The sequence below is a fragment of the Habropoda laboriosa genome, unplaced genomic scaffold (genome assembly GCF_001263275.1).
Source record: "Habropoda laboriosa isolate 0110345459 unplaced genomic scaffold, ASM126327v1 scaffold440, whole genome shotgun sequence".
Lineage (NCBI taxonomy): Eukaryota > Metazoa > Arthropoda > Insecta > Hymenoptera > Apidae > Habropoda > Habropoda laboriosa.
Genome location: NW_017100710.1, coordinates 5,094 through 10,692, shown reverse-complemented (window position 1 = coordinate 10,692; position 5,599 = coordinate 5,094).

Genomic DNA, 5,599 nt, shown 5'->3' with positions numbered 1-5,599 from the left:
AGAACAGGAAAGTAGGTCGGTGGGGCCTTGGCGCGAGGCTAGTTCGTTCACCCTGCCTGGCCCGTAACTGGGGCAAGATGAAATTAACCGAGCGGCCCGCCACCTCGCCCCACCGTACCCCTCTCGCCTTCTCCTACCTCCGTTCGGCAAGTAGAGTGAACTCCGCGACTCGTGTGGCCAATCGCCGGCGGGCCGGTTCAACAAACTCGAACTGGGTCTCCCTACCGACCCGCTCTCGTCTCTCCCGCCTTCCCTTCCCCCCACCCGTGCAGTTTAGCTACTCGACCAACCTCCCCACCCGCGGCTATCATCGAAGGTCACCAACACACTCGGCCTGCCTGTTCGCCCTCTTGTTCTGCTCGCGTAAAAGAGACCGATTACGTACACAGCTACACATGCGCGCGCACACACATACACACACCGTTCATAAGCGTTCGCCCACCTTTTGTTCATCGCGGTGTGTCTCTCCCCTCGTTTTCTATTTTAGAACGTTATTACTTTTTTCGGTTGTTTTTTTCGCCGTCCTTTTCCAAATTGAATTTGTAATAAGCGCGGGAGGATACGACGGTGTTCGAGGTAGTTCGAGCGTCGCAATTGGGTTTGCGACATTTTCCGAGAACAGGGGTACTCTTTAGTTAGGAGGAAGTATTAGAAACGATAATTACTCGGCGATTGAAAAATTGATTTAATTTAACTTAACGTCGTTCATGTACGATATCCAAGAATTTCGACTGGAGTCGGTCTAATCTCTCCGAGAGATATGCAATTTCACCGATATTCACACCTGAGTGCAATATAGTCTACACGTAACGCTCCCACACGCTCGTAAAATTGCGTGAGCGCGCGAGAGAGAGAAAGAGAAAGAGCCGCGACCGATGTACGTGTAACGCACACCTACGTCACACGCATGTGGCGTACACTCACACACAAGTCCGTTCAACCGGCTGAGAATTCTCCTCGTAGGCCCCGTTACGTAACCTCACGATAGTGAATTACGTATGGGCTACCTACCCACGAGCCTCTCTCTCTCTTACTCTTTTTCCCTCTGACTCCTTCTTTCCCGATTTCTTTTTCCCTCGAATCCTTCGAGCCCGGAGCCTCGGCTGTCCCGCGGAGAAAGTACATTAGCCGAGCCTGCTGGACCGTGATCACTCTCGCCGTGGCGGCCATGTTGGAATGCTTTCACCGTTTCTCTGTTCCTCGCCGTAGCTGCATCCGTCGTCGTTCGGAGCACTGACCTGCCTCAACGAGCGTAACTACGAGGTGGGTCGAGAGAGCGCCACTCTCGGTCGAGCTGTTCCGCTCGTTCCGCTCGTTGCATTCCGAATTTCCGTAGGGATTCGCGCGCGCATCAGGATCAACCGTAACACCGCCTAGCCGCCACCTCCGCCGTGGCGAGACAGGGCGTAAAGAATGCGGGCCGCGAACGGCCACGGGGAACCGACTCGCGTAATTTTAGCAACGTGCAATCGACTGACGCAACGCTTCCTTCAGACCCTCCTTGCTCCGTTTCACCGGCCAGAGAGGGTTGAACTCTCGGGGCGATTTCAAACGACACGTGTCTTTCGGAGGAAAACGGAACGTTTCTGTCGCGTAGATTTTTCGTGGAAAGCGGCACCGTAGGTAATAGGTGAGAGATTGGTTTGGAAATGTCGCTTAATACGAACCGCGAGATTTCTCAGGAGTGACTTAACGAGATTTCCACGAACTTTAAGTTCGCGAGAAACTCAATTACTCGCTTAATTTGCGAACGACTAGAAATTCGATATTCCGTATCTCACGCTCTAACAGATGGATCTACAAAAGCGGGGTATTGAATCGCTTCTCCACATCAGAGTCAGTTGAAACAGATAAGCTCGTTGTGTGTATCCTTGAAACATTCCCGAAGGCTTGAAGTTTGATCGAGATTGATTTACGCCACCCTTTTTCCTACTTCGTGTATGTATGTATATTTGTGCAACAGTTTCTTGCGTCACAGCATAAACCGACCTGCTACCTCCAGCTAGACAATTTCCCAAGACCTGCTATCCACGGCAGAACATCCTAATTATAGACCGAACAGGAGAGCGAAACCTTCGGCTGAGTTCGTTCCGTCGAACGAACCCTACAGGTCCCATTCACCAAACCCGTACCACCGTCCGTTGATTCAGGGTTAAACGAATCGGGAACAGTGAAACGCCGAGCGAAGGTTCGGAAGACGATCGCGAGGCATTCCTTCCAGAGTGATTACAATCTACCGCCAGCTGGTGTTTAAGGGAGCACACAGAGGAGGGGAAAAAAAGCTCGTTTCGACAGCGAACTCCATCAGGCATTTTCTAATTGCGCTCGTGCTGACGACTGGCTAACCTCAAAAGCAAGACACACGGGCAATGGCCTGGCCTCCTCCTGGTCCCCAGTGACCTCGATTGATGCGCTGTGTCCTCTCCCAGTCCACGATTACTCCCCCTCCCCCCTCCGAACCGTGGTGTGTGCTCCGCCGAACCTCCACCTCGGGAGCGCGCGCGGTGGCGAGAGGAGCGTTGACTCGACATCGCCCAATCAGGGGCCGGTTCGTCGACTCTCTGAGCTGCTCTCGGGGTCGTTCTAATCTCGCAACGTCCCTACGCCACAAGCCAAACCGACGAGAAGCCCGATAAGAGAGTACACGATCTCCCCTCTTCCTCTAATCTCTCTCGCGGCTCGCCTCTTTTTCTCGCCTCTTTATTTCTCTTGGCTCTGTTGCTCGATTCCACGCTGCGTGGTGCGGACCGACACAAGCCTTCTACACACTACGCTAGGCGAGAGAGCGCGCGCGACTATCTTCGTCCACGGGCGTGTTAATACACGCACACACACTCCGTCTTCTCTCGCTCACGCGCTCGCGCCAACACGCCAAGGTGAACAACCTCGAACCGTGTCGGTGCTGTTATCGCGGGGCCGAGCTTGGACCCCCTTATCGACGCGAGCGCGAGCTTCTTCTTCCACTGGAGTTCGCTGAACCGATCGCGAAAATCGAGTCTGCCCGAGATGTTACGGCATGAGCAATTGATTCCGATCAGCCGAAGATACGCTCGAGTTTCGCATAATTTCTGGGTTCACGCGTGCGGTTTGTTTTGCTGGGGTTTGACGAATCGGTGATACTGTAGTTTTTGTTATGTTTGCGTTTTTCTTTTTTTTTTTTTTTGGTTTGTCGATTTTACAATGTTTTGATTTCTGTTGTTATTCGGTTTGAAGTACACGGTTTTCTAGTATTATGTGTGTAGTAGAGTTTTTGTGGATCCTGTCGGATGGAGGGTTAAAGCTCAAAAGCTTCCAGCCGAAAAGGAAAGGAAGCTAGTCGAGATCTTTGTAAATTAATTTTTCAGAGTTCGATTTTCCAATTTTGAAACGCATCATTTGTAGTATCATTCGTGTAATCTTGAAAGGAAATATTGAAACGGGGTGGTTGAGATATTAACCTGTTAACTGGATTCACCTATCAAACAGAAATCTCTCTGGTCTATAATTAAAAATGAGTAAGAATTATAACCAATTACTTCCCTCCGTTAGAAATGAATAATCCTTCGATAAATAAATTATCGTGTCCTAAGCATTGATTAACCAACGACGAATTAACTCGTCTTGCCCAATTCAAAGGTTAAGCGAAGTTTCGCGAAAGCTTTACACTTTGAGACCTAAAATCTCTGATTCGTTCCATCAAACTCCCCCTACTCTTACAATATTACCTACAATCTTCGCCGCTCCGTCGATAGAAAAATAAATTCCAAAGCAATAACCAGTGATTCTCGCAACAGATCTGCTATTCCGTTCTAATTCGCGGGTTTCGAAAATTCCGGCGGCTTGCAACAGTCGGTGTCCTTCGCCTGTTTTCCGTTCGCTAGAAACTTTCGAGCTCTCGAAAGGACACCACCGACAGGCCGCAAGATGCATAATTTCGTTTCGCAGCCGCGATTCGGCCGCTCGTAATCCGCGCTTTCACCGGCTCGCTGCCGCGAGAAGAATGAACGAACGGTGGTGTAGCAGAGTAGGTGTCCACGTCACGATGGCAAACGTGTAACAGGCGAACGGTCAGCGGATGCATTGTGTCTGGGGCTTTTTATTGTGCCGAACGGTGTGCGCCGATCGAGTCACGGTTCACCGGGAAGAAAGTAAGAGTGGTCCGACCAGGAAGTCGAAGCACCGGCGAAGGCGGTCCGTCCGGATGCCGATGAAAGGGAAGCGTGCTCTCGTGCCGATCGCTGATTTCTCTCTTTGTAGCGGACTCTGGTTCGTTTCATACGTATCCAGGGACTTTCTCTCTGTTTCTCTGCTTTGCAGGATCACTTTCTTCTTTTAGCTTGATCCGCTGCATTCTTCTTAATTGTTTTCTCTTTTTATTTACTCTTTTTTTCTGGTAGATCTGGTGTAATTCAGTTTTCATTTGTTTGTTTATTCATTTTGCGGGACAAATTAAGGCGCGGAATCGAATAGAAAAAGATAGTGTTATTTAATTTTTATTTTAATTACTTTTCTTGTGGTAGATTTGGTGTAATTCATTTGTTCATTTTGAGAAACAAATTTTCGGAAGATTGGAAATAGTTACAGAATTGAATTAGTTAAAGTGGTCGACAGGTAAATAGTCGTAAGAATGTGTGGAAAATGAAAGAGCACAGGTGATTTGAAAGTGGCAATAGAAGTTCTGAAAATTGTTAGATTATCAAATATTTTCATTTGTCATATGAATAACTGTAACATCAAATCATTCTACAACGTAGTATTTAGTACACAATTATTTGAACAATTGTGCTTCTGCATTCCCTGTCACGTCTCCTAATATCTGACTAGAAACGAATTCGTATGCACGTTCCAACTCAAGTGTCGCTTTCATGGCAAAAATCAGAGAATTAGAGTACACTTTGTTTTCTCATTTATTGTTCGACTTCCATCAATTCTAATGGTTGAAGAAATTCTCTGGTAGACGGAAATTCTTATCAGGCAAGAAAGTTGAAGGAGCACTTGATAAATATTTTACAGGTCTCGATGAATCCGAGTTTCTCGATGGTATAATAAAGAGGAATATTATTAAAAAATAGAAATAATTTGAAAACGACATAAGCTGTCTTTCCATTCTATTCTAATAACTTTTCAAACGATCCTTATTTACAAAGAAAAAGAGACAAATAATTATCTACAAGAATAATAAATAAGTTCAGATTAGATTCGGGTATACCGTTGCTTCGTAGAGAGCGTATTAATTGGCAAGTTCATGACACAGAGGTATTCTAGGTAAAATTAGAGAGAACAGCCCACCTCTCGTGGATTTGAAGATCTATTATACGCTGTTAGAGCGGTGCAAGAGGAGCTAGAGCCTAAAATTGGAACGGATAGAGCGGTGTCGTTGCATGAATCGCCTCGGTTATAAACGAGCAAGGTAATTTCCATGCGTCGAACCCTTTCGTTCCACGAAATCGTCAAACGTAACAACAGATTCCTCGTAGCTATTATTCTATCCTCTTTACTTTCTCAAAAAAGCAAAAAAAAAAAAACCAAACCCATATAACTCGTATTATTAAAACCACTATTTACCTTTAATCGCGTACATTTTTATTACACGAACGAATCAGTTCGTTCTGTAAATCGG